The sequence below is a fragment of the Protopterus annectens genome, chromosome 2.part1, assembly GCF_019279795.1.
Source record: "Protopterus annectens isolate FY-2018-M chromosome 2.part1, PAN1.0, whole genome shotgun sequence".
Lineage (NCBI taxonomy): Eukaryota > Metazoa > Chordata > Ceratodontiformes > Protopteridae > Protopterus > Protopterus annectens.
The window spans coordinates 1,736,356,869-1,736,374,444 of NC_056729.1; positions in this window are offsets into that span (position 1 = coordinate 1,736,356,869).

A 17,576-nucleotide genomic window follows, 5' to 3' on the forward strand; every position below is an offset into this window, starting at 1 on the left:
CTGCTGCTTAAATGTGCGTACTCCTGCTTATCCCTGTGCTAATTTCTTTAAAAGAAAAGAAAAATGGGTTTATAGGAAAGTGGTAAAAAAAGGGGCACAAAGAGGGGAAAGACAGCAGGGAAAATAGCCAGGGATGGGCAGGAAGGCTGTAGGGAAGGTCCATAGCTGCCCATTTCTTCTACAGCAACAACTGTGCATATACACTGAATTTGGAGGTAGATTTGGACACTCAAACCCCTGAGCGGGGGGTGAGGACAACAATAATAAGTTGTGATGTCAATTAGACCGGATTATGTGTCCAGTGGACAGGTGTGCAAAATGGACAGCTATGTATGGGGCGAGATTTTTTTGTGGGAACAGATTGTCTTTTTTTTCTTTTTCAGGTGAGAGTGGGATGTTGGGGAGGAGTAGTAGGTACATTTGGGGAGGTAGGCTGGGTAGGTTAACAGACAAGTCAAACAAGATGCATAAAGGGGTGGTATATGACACATGTGGGGGGGTAAACACCTTGGACGGGGAGGGGTGTTTGGAAGTCGCAAGCCCATGAGACCCCAAATGAAAACAGTGGGACTGAGGTCCCCACCCATGGGCAGTCACCACTGCACCTTCACAGCCCCAAAGGTGGTTGTGCTGGGGGCTTGGTAGGAGGGGCAGGCTCACCCTCTAATTGCACCACATGGCCCTCAAGTTGGCATAGCTGGTCTCAAATCTCCTTGTCGAGCTCCCTATGCACCACATCCAGGACCTGATGGCGGGTGACAGGTACCTCTTCGCCCCCGGTCCCAGGGGGGGCTGAGCCCCATCCCCTGTGGCAGTTCCACCTGAAGGTGGTGCAGGACCAATGGAGGAGGAGGTTCCAGGCTGGGCCCCAGACATTCTGGTGCTCATTGCCATGGCCAGCTAAGGTGGGACAGGTGGGTCCACTGGGACCAGCCTTCCCATACGAGCTATGGAGTTGCAGTTTTAAGAAAGATATCAGTTAGTCATAGTCAACAGCATTCAGGATTAGTTATAACAGCAGGCATAGGTATTCCCATTAACCCAAGACACCAGTTTACAACAGTTGCAGATCAAGCAGAACACATGCATATATGGGACAACAGTGACCATTACAACAGCATGCAGGTTTCATTGATGGCAACAGGCCACCAATATGGGAGTATTTTAACATGGCACATGCATACAAAAAAATGTGAATATTTATAAACCAATAGGACATATGTCCCAACAAAAGTTTGGAGTGTACACGTACCCATTGAGGTGTGTAATAAGGTTATTGTTGCACATATGGAGGGGGAGATAGAGGTCAATTAAGAAGTAATATATTCCATGTAGTTTTCATAACTTTCTTAGTCATTGCGGTGAACTGTCCCTTACATGTATTATTACACTACCCAATGTCCTTACTTTGTACAATGGTATGTTTGTAGATTAGTATATGCGTGGACTGTGTCTTCTGTATAGTCTACACCTCTTACCTGATATACCTTTTGAGGAAATCATTGTTAACACTACCTGACAATTTCTACACATACTCCCAGATTCCATGCTTGTAGACAAGTATATACGTGACCTGTGTTGTACCTACAGTCTACACCTCTTACCTGTTATAGCTGTGGAGAAAATCTTTGTTAACACTACCTGACAAATACTACACATACTCCAAAATTCCATGTTGATGTTATACACATACCTAACAATCCATTATTGCACACACTCTGGTCAAGGCTTGACAGGATGCAGGTGTTAATGTGACATATTTTGGAATAGCTGTCATACACTTTGGGTGAGATGCTACAATGACAGGTTTGTTTCCATATACATTCTCTTTTTATGTTCAGGTCCGACTATCCATTATATGTCAGTATAAGTTGCCTACATTTCTTGGATCATCACACTGATTTGTCAGGGGAACAGGTTACCGGGCTGCAGATTTGGGCCATTTATCTGGACATGCTGGAGAGATCAGAACAGTTGAGGGGTATGACTATGTATACAGCTTACTACCCGAACATTCTGCCACAGTCTGTACAGTTGATGGTTATGATTATGCTTACAGCGTACTATCTGAACATTCTCGCAAAATCTGTACAGTTGTGGGGTATGATTATGCGTACAACTTAGGTTCATACATTAGTACTAAGCTAACTGCCCTTGCGAGCCATTATAAGCCTAGCCAATTATCCCTTGTGAGACTCAAACCCTGCACCTTGTGTTTGTAAGTCAAACACCTTAACCATTAGGCCACCCTCCCAACCCTCATAGGTTAGTACTAAGCTAACTGCCCTTGCGAGCCATTTTAAGCCTAGCCAATTATCCCTTGTGAGACTCAAACCCTGCACCTTGTGTTTGTAAGACAAACACCTTAACCATTAGGCCACCCTCCCAACCCACTCCTGGGATTCGAACCCCTGCTGTGTGTGGTAAAAATATTACAGTTGACATCACAGTACACTGTGCTATCAGGGAATTGGTGTAAAGCATTCAAATGGTTTCTGTCTAAGTCTCCCTCAGTTCTTCTATATGACTGACCTTTTGGAACTTCCAACATTGTTATACTGAACTTCTTACACATTTTAACTGTGTTCAACAGTGTGGGAACACTGCTTAATACATCAGTACTATTTATAGAATGCAACACTACAACAACATATGAAAGCAGGGTGTACACAAGCACTCCAGGGGTTATACTTTTATTCATAAGATATTACACCTTTATTTCCACAAAACCTATATGACAGTCTTCCTGCCATATTGTCTGGTTTATTCAGTACATCCCATACACAATACACTTATTTACTGGTACAACACTTTCCAGAACTGTTATATTTATTTGTTATGACAGTACATGCAGGAATATTACTAACCTGCCTCACGATGCAGCCTTTGCAGCCTAGCAGCATGAGGTTGCTGGTTCGCAGCCCGCTCATCTGCAGCTGTCAGAGAAATACAGTGATATTTAGCCATTACCTATCCACAGTATACACAAGCTAGGCAATCATTATCTATGTAGTAAAATGGGTACTTAGTGCTGGGGCATCGGCCATCTGCTTTGCTTCTTGGATCCACTGGTCCAAGAGATCACCCCTCCACCGCTTCAGCTCAGCAAGGTGATGCCTGACCTGCTCACCAGTCCGGGGGATATCAGTGGCACTGGTGAAGTCACAGGTGGGACTGTCCCAGGCCTCCACTTTATACTAAGAGCCCTGGTATTGGCCCTGCAGTAGTCTCTCCTCATGGTGTTTTACCAGGAGCCATACCATGAATCTGGACTCCTGGGTGCCCACGCGCTGTGCACTAAATCGATAGCCTTCCCCAACTCCAGCCATTCTGCCTACAGTAGGGAGCTGCAACCAGTTATGGGAATTATTGGTGCCTGTGGGGTTTAAATATGCCCGATTTCCCGCACTATCCTATGGTTGGATGGTTTTGAAAAGACTAAGCTATGGGCACACCTGCTTACCTAATGTTGGCATTGCTTAAAGGGGCATACCACTGGGCAGATTGAGTTAGCCAGCCTACACATTGCTTACCCCAACTAAGCTGTGCTGTGCAATGCTTAGCATTGCTTAATTTTTAATTTGCATTATATTTTCCTTTTGGCATTGATTTATTATTTGTCACATGTTATATATGTGTCTGGTATCCGTGATTCATGTGTACATAAACTGTAGGGGGTCCTGGGGACTTCAACACTTTATTACAATATTACCTCACATCTGGCCTTACTGCAGTACTCCAGTTCACACATTTATGTTATGTAGCAGGTTATACAACATCACACTGTACATAGATTCCTTTCACATGTTCAGTTTGATTTTCTATGGTCAGGATTTGTTTGTTGAAACCTTGATCTTATGTACTGCTATGATGGCTTAGTGGTTAACTACTGTGATGGTAGTGTACAGGGTCTTGATTCAAGCCTAGCAGAGGCTGTTGATTTTGTTGCTGGGCTGGACACAGGCCGTTGGATACAGAGTGATTAAGGCACTTTAAAGCAGTTGTAAGCAGGTTTGCGTGGGTTTGCATGGAGCTAAGCAGTACTTACTTCTGGTTACAGTTTTTTATACTCAGTTAGCTTCTACTTTGCTTAATCTGTGTAGGCAATGCTTATCCCCATGCAAATGCACTTAAACACACTTACCAGTGTTTACATATGCTTACTATTTCTTATATGTGCTTTAACCTGCTTACTAGTGCCTTATTCATTATGACACTGGCACTTCACATGTGCATTTCCTGCAGTACTCCAGCTCATAAATATATGTTTTTTAGTGGGTTTTCCAACATAAATATTGGTTATAACGTGCTTTGCCATGTAAAATACACTGTGCTGCAGTGAGACTCGAACCGGGAATGCCTGCTTGGTAGGCAAATGCTCTGCCCACTACACTATTGCTGTGCTGCTTCATTTGCATATATCTTTCTTGTTATCCTCTTCAGCCTTTTAAGCTCCTATAACCATAGCTAAGTAATGGGCACACCCGTGCACCTATGGTTATCTGTACTCAGATTTTACAAGGGTTTCTTCTTTTAATTTATATGTACTGTTGCTGTTGTACACATGGGGGACTGTTGGTGGGGATATGAGGACACCTATGAGCGATTTGCTCATTTTTTACACCTTCTGCTGTTCTACATTGCAGGGGCATGTTTATTCTGAGATCTCTGTTCTCAGAAATGCTCCCTGCACTTGTACACACTCAGTATAAGCCTTGGAGATCGGGCAGCGCACCTTCATTATCATACATGGCACGCTACCGTCCTGCTCCTACACAGGCAGTTCCATGCAGGACTACATTAGTCCTGCATGGAAGATTAGTGAATCCGGGGGTATGAGCAAGGTTATAGACTTACCAGAATTTGTTCATCAGCAATGTAGATTTAATTCATGTAAATAGAGTCAGAACAACAAGCAAAGCTATCAGTTTATAATTGTTAAAGCTGAAGATGCTATTTTAAGAACATAATACTACTTTTTGTATTTTTACAGATATTATATGCAACTTCATTTGCAAATTTATTAAAGGCTTAAGATATTTTGCCCACAGCCTTGTCTTAGGGGTACGAGAAGACATCTGGAAGCCAAACCCTTTGTAACAGAGATTAACTACAACAGGCATTAGGGTGGCTTCTCTAGTACCTCAGCAGCGACTGGGACAATGTGGAGTTGGAAAGTGGTGATTCAAAAGTGATGTATCAACAGAAAGAAAATGCCACCAAAGCCAGAAGTGAAGATAATTGTTTTTTTTTTTATCAGTGTTTCTTTACATATGCACTATGATAATTGAGTTTATGTAAATGCGTTTCAGTTATCTAAAGAAAGTATCCTTTAGACTTAAACTTTTTATACAACAGATGTGCATTTATGCAGATTAAAGTTAATGCAAGCATGCAGAAGTGTATTCAGGCAAAGTAGTGATGTCACAACATGAAGTATTTCAAGCTAAAGTTTCAGTTTCACATTATGTTTTTAGACAATTGTGTAGTAGTAGTACTAGTTTCCAGTTTATGTTTCTAACTGTTTTCAGATGATACTGGCAGGAAAGCTATTCCTTTAGTAAGAATTTAATTTGTTTCCAGAATGCAACATTCATAGACAGCTATTTCAGATGTTCAGTATACGTGTGTATCATTTTAGTGTAAATTTCAGTCAGATTTCAGTATATAACATTCATACTCAGTTATACATTTCTAAAATCATTACTTGACAGTTTACAACATGTACAAGTAGTACGCATATATAGTTAGAACAGACTTTGCAGAATTACATCACATTTCACATTATTCAGTCATTAGTTTTAAGGGTAAAGTGACAAAATTATTTGTAGTAAGTTTACTGAGACAGGTTATCTAAAGAATAAGCTGTAATAGTTATTTAGTATACGGTCAGGCTTAAGTTGTTACAGAATACAGTGCACATTTTATAATGATTACTGTACATTAGAAAGCTAAAAAAACACTGAGAAGAAATGCAAAGGTAGAGATCTAAAGTATAGAAAGCATAGGTTTTAGTAAATGAACATACACTATTACAGCACATAGATATTGTATGTACAGGATATTTGAGACACAAACTTAAACTGCAGACATCTATTACAGCACATCGAAATGAAAAAGATAAATGGACAGGATTATTAGTAAACTTTTTAACAAATCTAGCTGAAGATTTGCAGAAACAAGTTAATATACTATACAGTAATTATGCTTTAAGATACATATATTATAGGTGTAAAAAGAAAGTTTATAAAAAACTAGACAAAATTTTTAATACCAGTTGTGACAAGTTAAATATTGCCCAGTTATAATTAAATCATAATGTCAAAAGATTTTTAGAAAATTAACAGGTCATGATGCTCAAGTGACACCTTTTGGTCAAAATTAAAACTGTAAGTTTGTTTACCAGATCAGGACAAATTATTTTATAGCTATTATATTAGTTGTAGTAATCATTATAGTATCTTTTGCAGACTATATTAATATATTTATAGTGTAATTATAAAAGTAAGTTTCAGTTCAGTAATTTCAGAAACAATTTTATATTTTAATAAATCGTACATAATTATAGTTAGTATAATAGACCTTGCGTAGGCCTGAACATGTAACATCAGGCCTGTGTCTTCATTTTATATTTAATATTTTACAGTAGCTACAAAAATAGACCCCTGTTTAGAACTCTCAGGGGGAATTCTAAGATGAGGCTTTGCCTAAACAGTATTCTCTTTGCATGTGCCTAGAAATGCAGCCATATTAAAGTAGGCCTATATCTTCATTTTACATTTTACATGCAGTTTTATACAAAGGAATGTTTCACTACAAATGAATAACCTTCATTCAAGAATTTTGATAAGATATCAGAGATATATAAAATCCTTTCTAAAAGTACATATTCATTAATACATAAGGTTTTTATTTTGTCCCAAACTGAGTTAATAACCCCCCATCTTGGCAATATACATTTATTTCGCCAATTTTAAAACCTAATAAAGATCCAACTAGATGTACTTCATATCGGCCCATCTCATTACTTAACATTGATTATAAAATGTTTATGAGTATTTTTGCTGATAGATTGAAGACAATCATTCCCGGCATTATAGATATAGATCAGACAGGCTTCATTGTAAATAGAAATACTTTTGATAATATAAGAAGAACTTTAACATTAATTGATTTTGCAAATAGGAAAAAGAAAGATTTAACACTTATTAGTCTTGATATAAGTTCAGCATTTGATTCAGTAAGTTGGGACTATCTGTTTACCTTACTGAAGTGCACAAACTTCTCAGATGCATTTGTAAATCTAATTGAGCATTTATACAAAGGAACGTTGGCTTATATTAAGGTAGGAACATATGTTTCACAAAATAATACCCATTCTTAAAGGTACAAAACAAGGATGTCCACTTTCTTCACTATTATTCACTTTAGTAATGGAGCCTTGGGCTAATTTGATCAGAAACAGTACTGACATAGAGGGTTTTGAAATAGATGAAAATACAACATCCAAAATTCAACTTTTTGCAGATGATGTTCTAATTACATCAGCAGGATCTAATTCTTCTATGCAGTCTCTATTTGATAAAATGATGAATTTTAAAAGTATTTCTGGTTTAATATTCAATGAAGAAAAAACTAAAATACTACCTATATATACACGAAAAAATATTCTCATTAGTGATTTTACTAAATATGTACCCAATTCAGGTCAGATAACTTATTTAGGTATAATTCTATCTAAAGATAATAAATCTATTATATATAATAATTATAATACCTGTTTTCTTAATATACAAAATCTTTTTAATACCTGGAATAATATGTTTTTTACTATGGAAGAGAGACTTACAATTATTAAAATGATAATATTCCCCAAGATTTTATACTTAATACAATCAATAATACTTCCACCTACAAAAATAATTATCAAGAAACTGAATACACTAATGTTAAATTTCCTATGGGCACCTAATAGACCTAGGATTGCATTAAAGAAACATACTAATAGCTGGTCTCAAGGTGGTATTTCTTTTCCAGACTTTAATTTATATACTATCTCTTCTATTGTAAAAGTTATTACTTTATTAATAGATCAGTCATATGTCGCAAAATGGAAAGATTATTGGGAGCTAATTAGTATGCACTTCATGAAAATCTCCTTAACACATAAAAATATGATTGTAAATAACTCCATGTTATGGTTACTAAAGGAATTTTGTACTTCACCTATTACACCTAAACATATGGTTTGTTACCCATTAAATATTATTATTAGCTATCGTAACTTTATATTCATGCATCCTAAGTATAGGGAATGGAATTTTATTATATAGCCCTATAATGTATACTCAGGGTATGCTTTTGTCATCTACGTCTGAAGGAACTCATTTAGCTATAGATAATGATCTAAAGTACTGGTATCAGTTGATATCTGATAATAAAGTTAAAAATCTAGATTTCTTAAAACAAGAATTTGATCTAAGAGAAACTTGCTGGTTAGAGGTTCAGACCTTTAGACAACATCTCATTGATAGAATAGATCTAATGTCTATAACAGTTAAAGAATCTATTCCAACACTGATTGATTACTTGATATTAAATTTACAACATAAAGTTTCTGATAAAGGTAAACTTTCATACATACATAAAATTATCAGACAAGAAACTTTTTACAGTGTAGATACATACTGGAATTATTTCACTTCTATTAATGGGGACCCACCAAATCAACAAGATAAACAATATATATTGGAATATGCCTATAGAACTACGTCTTCCATTGTCTGGAGACTTTATACATGGAAATTTTTACATAGATCTTTTTATACACCTTTGATGATGAATAAAATAAATAATAAAGATAATCTATATAAGAGATGTAATGTAGAAATTAATGCTGACTGGGCTCATATGTTTTATGACTGTATAAAATTGAAAGAATTACTGGAAGTCAGTTAATTAATTTTTGCAGGCTCTTTTTACAGATAATTTTATTATTTCTAAATCTCTTATATTATTCAACACACCTGTACCTCAAAGTGTTAAAAAGGTTAAGCTTCCCTTGCTATGGTCTGTTCTAGCAGTGGCTAGGAAAATAATAACCAGAAATTGGATTTCAGATACACCTCCTTCGTTCAATGAATTTAAAAATGTTATGAATATAGTGTGCCATATGGAAATAAACACAATTAGGTCAAGAACAACTAGAAAAACATCTTATTATATTGTGTGGGATAATTTACAAAATTTGTTAAACAAATCCTAATTTCAATAGCATGGTATTTTAGTTTAATTAATTGATCTGATTGTAGTGGATGTCTTTGTAAATACTTTAGTTGTTTTGTTGAATGTTATAATCATATCTATTTTTAATTACTTGTATAAAATTGTTATGGTATTTCTCTTGTATGTTAAAACAATAAACCTGTTTTAAAAAAAAAAGAATTTTGATAAGAATAATATGTGCTAACAGAATGTGCAGTATATTAAGTACAAACAGATCTTGTTTAGATGACATAAGACTTGGGAACCAAGGCTAAAAAGGTGTAGGAAACCTAAAAGGTTTTGGCATTATTACGAGAGATACTTCAGACACAGAAGTAAGTTTGTTGGTCTGGATGAATAAGTAGAAAGTCATTTTCTATGCAGTCCTCAGAAGTCTGGTACAGGCACTCGAAAGTGAGTGCAGAAGTCAGGTCAAATATCCAGCGTTCCAGAATACTAATTATATTATTCAGGAAGAAAGGAATATGAGTGCAGAAGCTATGGACGCAATTATCAGCACTGTTGTTAGAGACAGTAAGATTTGACACTCTGTGTACAGAATTTATGGACAACATAATGAGTGCAGAAGCTAAGGACAGTAAGATCTGATTTTGATATTGTTGACATCTACCTCCACTGTACATAATAAAACATTCTTAACCAAACTACAGTGTATGCAGACTTTTATTCTGAAAGGTACAAGAAGATTTGGTATATGATGGCGAAACTGGCAATTGTTTAGCACATTTCTGGGTAATTAAAAGAGAACATTCATTCCAATTTCATTCCAGTTTCTTCCAGTTATTTCAAGTTTATTCTAGCATTCTGCAGTCTTTTCAGTTCTTACAGTTCTCTCCAGTTTATTAATGTGATTAGTAAACCGATGGTTTAGGTTATTAGTGAATGTCATAAACCATATTTTAATGTGCTATATATCTTGTTTTATAAGCTGATTTATAAATTGCAATTGTTAATGCATATTCTTAAAAAATTAAAAAAAAAACTTGCCCTTTGTATCTGTCCACATCTGTGGGTCACACAGTATGATGCAAGTCCCTTGCTTCATAAACACACATGCACAGACACGCAGACACTGCTTGTTTGTAATAACACAAAGTCCCCTAACTAATCTAAGCTTACTTTCTGTGCCACCAAGAATTTTTGGATGGGAAAACTTTTATTTTATTTTACATTTGGTTACCAGGAAAATCTGACTGGACACATGTCCTTTTTCATGGGAGGCCCAGGCAGAAAAGCTCCACAATTAAGACTCATTACATTTGAACATGAAGTATGACAGATACATGTACACATTATTAAGAAATAGAGAACACAAATTATACGTTTTATGCAATTACAACATGAATAATCAATGCAAAATTTATAAAGAGTTTGTAATATAGCAGAGTCAATAAACATTAGGACACTTACAGATACAGAATCTGTTTTCTGCTTTGTTTTTATAATCAACAAACTTAGCTAGGTTCATAAGATAGTAGCTGTAATAGTCAGAAATAAAATACCCACAGGTTTATAAACTGGGGAGTGGGTGTTGAGCTAGCCAGGGCTGACACAGTTACAGAGCCAGGTTTCTGCCAGGTGTGTCTTTAGTGAACTTTTGAAGTGCACTAAGTAGTTATTAGATGCTATGTTGATGGGTAAGGAATTCCACTTTTTGGAGATGTTGTAGGAGAGGAAAGAAGCTCCTGCTGTATTTACTTTAGTTACTTTGAGAAGGGATTTATTATTTGATCATAGTACCCCATTGCTACTATGGAACTGTAGTAGATTCTGAAGTGATGGAGTTTTGTCTGGATGGTATATCATTTTATGGGCTAATGTAAGTTGGTTGTAAAGGACACGTTGGGGGAGTCCCAGCTTGACACTGATGCTTTGTGTAGGGGATACCAGTGGAAACTTAACAATGTTCTTGTAGCATGACTAGTTTTGCTGAATCTGTTTTTCTAAGATTTATTAGGATTGGAGAGGCATAGAGGAGAGTTGAGACAAGGTGTGTGCATGCTAATGTGGACAGTGTCTTTTGTGAAAAAAGGTTTGTTTCTATAGAGAATGCCCAGTTTTTTTTAAGTTTCTTTACAGTCAAGGAGATGTGGATATCATATTTCAAGTTATAATCAATATATGGACTCCCAATAGTTTGGAATGTGTAACTTGGTAGATAGTAGTGCGATTGCAGGGTGTGATGTTAAATGGGAGGTGGTTTGTAGTGTGTCAAGTAGGGTGGAAGATCATGAGTTGTGATTTATTAGGGTTCAGTATCAGTTGTGAGTCTGTAAGCCATTTCTCAACTGATAGGAAGGAGCTTGGGGTTAATGACTGGAGTTTCTTGAGTGAAGGAGCTGCACAGATAAATGTGGAATCATCTGCGTATTGAATGATCGAGGTGCTTTACGCAGAAGTATGAAGATTGTTTGTGAATATGGAGAATAGTAGGGGCCAAGGATGGAGCCTTGAGGAACTCCTAATGAGAGTGGGAGTACACAGAAGAGTTCCTTTTGCCATTGCACCACCTGCTGGTGACTTGTTAAGAATCTTTGGAACGAACTTAGTGTGGTGTTAACTAAAATTTAGCTCTGAAAGAGCAGTAATACATTTGCTATGATTTACCATATCAAAGGCCTTGGAAAGGTTCAGGAAAACTGTGGATACATATTGCCCAGTATTTCTATGATTATTTACTGTATGGGTGAATGACAAAAGAGCAGTGGTGGTGCTATGAGAAGGTTGGAGCTTGTGTTGTGTGCCAGTCACATGTTTATGTGTGTTAAGGAAGCTCATGACTCGTGTGTGTATACACCTATCTAGGATTTTGGATGAGGGGAAACTATAGCAATAGCATGATAGTTAGTCATTTCTTTAGAATTACCACCTTTATGGAGTGGTATAATATGGGAGGTTTTCCAGATGTCTATGACTAGATTTTCAGATATAGACCTGTTAATGAGAATTGCAGTTGGATAAGTTATTATGTCAGCACCAATTTTCAGGAATTCTGAAGGGAGCTTATCTGTGGCTAAACAGATGGGTTTTAATTTTTTCAGCAGTTCTTTAATGTTATTTATAGATACAGATTGTATACATGGCTATGTTCATGTATTACATAATATTTGCTGTTTTACAGCTCTACATAATTTTCTTCCTATTATACTTACTGTAAATATGCTTCATTGTTTAGAACTCTAAAAGTTGATCTCCATTTTAACGCTACTTCATGTTAACCATTTTGTATTTGTATACACTATTATTGTTATGTGTTTGTCTGTCTCATGTTCTGATTATTGTTACCTACTGTGGAGCTTTTTTCCCTGGGCCTCTGCTGTAAATGGGCCTGTGTCCAGTTGGACTATCCCAGTAAACAAATGTAAAATAAAGAAATAAATAAAAATAAGTGAAAGGCATTTTCAATATTAAAAGCAGTGGCTGATAAAGTAGGGGTTGAGGAGAAATGAGACTTAGTGCTAGGATGGAATCTGTGAATAATTTATTGAATGGGTGGCTATGTTTTCAGTACTATTTGTAGTAGTTGGTGTAGGGGTAGTGGATTTACCAGGAAGGAGAATGTTATTGATGGCGGACCAGAACTTGTGAGGGTTGCTATGGTATTTTGCTTGCATATTATGGTAGTAATTTATTTTATCTTGCCTCACGATTTCTTTGGATTTGATTCTTAGTTCTACGTACATTATTTTTGTTGCCTGGGATCTATTTCTTGCCATTGGGCCCATTCTTTGTCTCTTTCATCAGGCAAGGAGCATGGGGCGATTTAATTCTGATGGTTCTGGAGGGTGCGCAGGAGTCAAGGATGTTTAGAAAGATTAAATTAAAGTATTTAACAGCATCATCAAGGTTGAGTAGCTTGAGAGGCTTCCAATTACATTTTTCTAGAGTTGATATAAAATTAGTGGAATCAGAGTTTGTTTTATCTCTTATTAGTCCAGTCAACAAAAAGGCAACCACACCTCTATAGGCAAATGCTATGCTGGATAAAGCATCAAAAACAAGTGATATAATAACAAGAACGCCAGCAATAGCAACCATGCATCTATTTCATCTGTATTTTCCAGGAAAGGCAAGCCACAGATAAGTCCACGCCTCAACGGTATACAAAAGCGACTCAGAAGACTCGAAAATAAAATAAACCAAGTTTAATGTAGAGTGCACTCAGTCAATGGTAAGTGCTTTCACAACAGCTTCTTCAGACCATAAATGACTGAGCAGTTACCATTAATTTAAAATCCTAAACACCAATCAAAGCACATTCATATGTGACATCATTTCCTTAGAAACAAATAGTTACTAACGTAAACAGTTAAAACATTTTTTGTTAAAAAATATATGCACATTTCTCATGATTCATCTCCCATAAAAGCACTTTTCACATCAACTGTGGCACATAATAAACTTCTACAACGAGCCTAAGCTGTGCTTTGACATAAATAAATTCTAAAAACCATGCAACATTTACAAACAGTTTAAATAGCATTTTCCACAACCTCATAGCAACTATATATACTACCAATAAATATAAACATACACTAAATAAACTTCAATAAGAACGTAAAGTGCTATGCTTCACTTTACCCCTTCATAAGCAATTCCTAAAACAGTCTGCTTGACCATTAACCATTAGCATGTGCATGCTTATCCAACAAGCATAATGGCAACATAAGCATTCATTAATACAATCTGTCTGAAATTCTCAACGTCAAACTGGCGACAGAAAATAACTCATAAAAATTTATTCTTACAAAATAGCGCTTACCAAACAGTATTAATCTCCCAAGCCATCATATCCTCTCATCAAATGTTTATAGAAAGGAAAACTTAATCCAAAAAGTAGGGTTCTCGGTACCAAACATACACGTATACCAAATATTAGAACAATAACACCCAGAATCGCGCATGCGTGAATATCTGAAAATGCTCTAATCAAAACTCTCAAAGATCTGTGCACCACGTAATCCTGATGCAACGTCATAATTTAAGCGAACCAAACCCATCGGAATACACTCACATCTAACAACCTCACAAAATATGTATAATAGACCAGGGAACAAGACAAGCCTGCCAAGGTAACCAAATGGTCATGCTCCATAAACATATCAAATATCCCTAGTCTAGAATTCCATACAAACGTATACAACTTTAGTTACATTCAATAGAACTATCAACTAATAACAAAAACCAACTATCAATACAATAACTACAGATAATCTAATACTCTAAACACAAAACTCAGAACACTTCAATCCTAGTCCACATCTATGCATAAATATTCAAAACTTAAAATTATAAGGACAACAAGTCTGAAACTAAAGAAGTATGCTAACATTTTCAGACTTCATATACAAAACTAATCCTAAATATACATAGAAAAGTTACTAAGAAGTTTTTTCACATATACGGAGATATAGAACAACAAGAAATCTAAAACTAAAACCATACTAATATTTCCAGACTTCATATAGAAAATCAAATCAACGTAACAAGAAAACTTCATTTCTAACATATGCTGGAGTTCTAACTAGACCCAAACAACAAAATGAAATGACATAAACCTCAAGCAAACACTATATATACATAGATATGATGTTAAATATACTATTAAAATTAACAAAACCAGAGGGAGCAACTGGGCTGAAACAGAGTCACAAGATGAATGCAAGAACAAAATCCTCAGGTTAAAATCCAAAAGATGAATGCAAGAACAAAATCCTCAGGTTAAAATCCAACTTTAATTCCACTGCAGGTCAGATAAGCGCTTTCACTCATTCATTTGAGCTTCATCAGATCATATAACAAAGACCTTCAAACACATAGGCTACATTTATACAATTGATGCATCTCCTAATGGCCTATCAAAAGCTGCTTCATGTTTATATATTCATGAGATACTTTCCACATAAAAGCTATATACATAAAAACATATAGACATACTAAGATATATAAAACAGATATAAAAAAACTTTTCATGAACACTCAAAAATGCTCTAAAATATGCAGTGAAAAGATATATATTACAAAAAATATATGTATATGTATATATATCATATATAATAAAAAACATATATATTTCTTCATTTATTGTAAAATCTGCGAACATTCCTCCGTTTATTTAACATGGGTTTAATGGAGGCTCTCTCATTGAGGCCTGAACCCTTATCTGCTCTCAATCTGACTATCCACATACTCTCCTTACTCTCGGTATGGTTCCTAATGTCACCTCCTCGTATATCAGGTCTAATGTTCTCAAGAGCTCTAAACAAAAAGTAATGCTCGGGACCTGCTTCAACTACATGCTTAGCTAAAGCATTATGGGGTGAAGCTTTCCTAATGTGGTAAAGATGTTCTCTTATCCTGTCTTTAAAACGACGATTGGTCTTACCAACATAAAATGCGTCACATGTTTGGCACACTGCCAGATAGACTATGTGAATAGTGTCACAGGTACCTTCAGCACGTATGCTGAAGTTGATATGCGTGTCTGGATGTTCAAAAAATGGACTGGGGTCAAGAGAATTACAATCGTTACAATGTCCACATGGTTTGGTATGTTCAGGTGACATTGATCGTTCATCCCTTTTGGAATAACATAACATTCTCCTTAAATTCAATTTGTTCCTATATAAAAAAGAGGGTTTAGTCCCCACAAGTTTGCCAATGGTGTCATCACTACAAAGGATAGGCCAGTGTTTCATAATAATATTCTTAATCGCAGGACAATCAGTGCTATATGGTATAGAGATCTTTACATGAGCTGATCTATCATCACTACCATTACTCATTATAATGGGACCATCATCAATAACTGGTCCGAAATAAGGGGCTGCTCTGGTCAATCTAAGTTCATTGACATCGAAGAGGTTGGACTCAATCTCATGTGAGCTATAGCCACGTTCCTCTAATCTTGTTTTGAGGTCACTCACTTCCATTAAGAAACCTTCTTCTGTGGCATTAAGCCGAGATGTTCTCATCCCCTGGCCTCTAATGATGTTTTTGAAAATGTGTTGCGGATGCATACTATCACGCTGCAATAGGGTGTTAAAATAACAAGGTTTCCTATAGACACCTGTATTGATTAAACCACATGCTAATCTCTCTATATACAGATCAAGGAATTCTATCTTATCTCTGGAATAATTCATACTAAAAATTAAGTAGTCAGTAAGGTTGTTCAATGTGGTATGAAACACCAACAAATCATCAACACTGCCTCGCCATAAAACAAAGACGTCATCGACAAAATGTCTATAGAAAGTTACATGTTGTTTAAACATTTCTAAATTAAAGAGGCTCTCAAATTCCCAATATGCCAGAAACATATTGGCGTAGCTATTGGCACATGGTGTGCCCATAGCTACGCCACCTCGTTGCTGGTGAAACTTCTTGTCATAAGTAAAGAGATTATTATTCAGGATGAGGCGAAGAAAATGTACGAGGTCTACCTTAACTGATGTATATTCACTATGTAGTATTAGATACTCAGTAATGTAGATCAGGCCTATGTTGTTTGGTAACACAGTAAACAGAGACTGGATGTCGAACATTACAAAAATCAAACCATTAAGATCATACATGCCACTTAGACAATCATACAAATCTGTTAAAAACTGTTTGGAATCTTTGAGTACAACTCTGTTTTTATCTAATACAGGTCGTAGATGTTTCTCAACATAAACTGAAAGGTTCTCAGTGATCCAGCCCTGGCCAGACACTATAGGTCTCATTGGTGGATCAATGGGATTCTTATGAATTTTTGGTAACCCGTGTATTGCTGGTACAAGAGGATTCTTAACAAAAAGATATTCAAACAATTCTTGATCCAAGATATCACCTTTGAACATGTCAAATAGCATACTGTTTACATGACTAATGGTAGCTTGTACTGTTTGTTCACTGACTAGTAAATAGAAATCGTCATCCAGAAGTTTAATCATAGCGTCATGATACTTGCTAGTGTCCATCACTACTATCCGACCACCTTTCTCAGCTGGTTTGATAGTTATGGTCTGTAATGACTGAAGTTTATGTAAACTAGTCTGCTCTGCTCTAGTCAAATTACCATTCCTCTTGTATTTCTTAAGAGAAATATTCATATAGGTCATCCTCAGTAAGTTTCAAGTATGCCTCAACTAAGGGATGATTAGGTGGTACAAAGTTACTGAGTTTCTTAAACTTTAATGATCTAGTAGCATTAATGTCCGTCAATTCACTATCAATTTTATCATGAAATAACAGTTTGAGCATAAGATTTCGACAAAACAGTCTCATGTCTACGACAGTATCAGTAA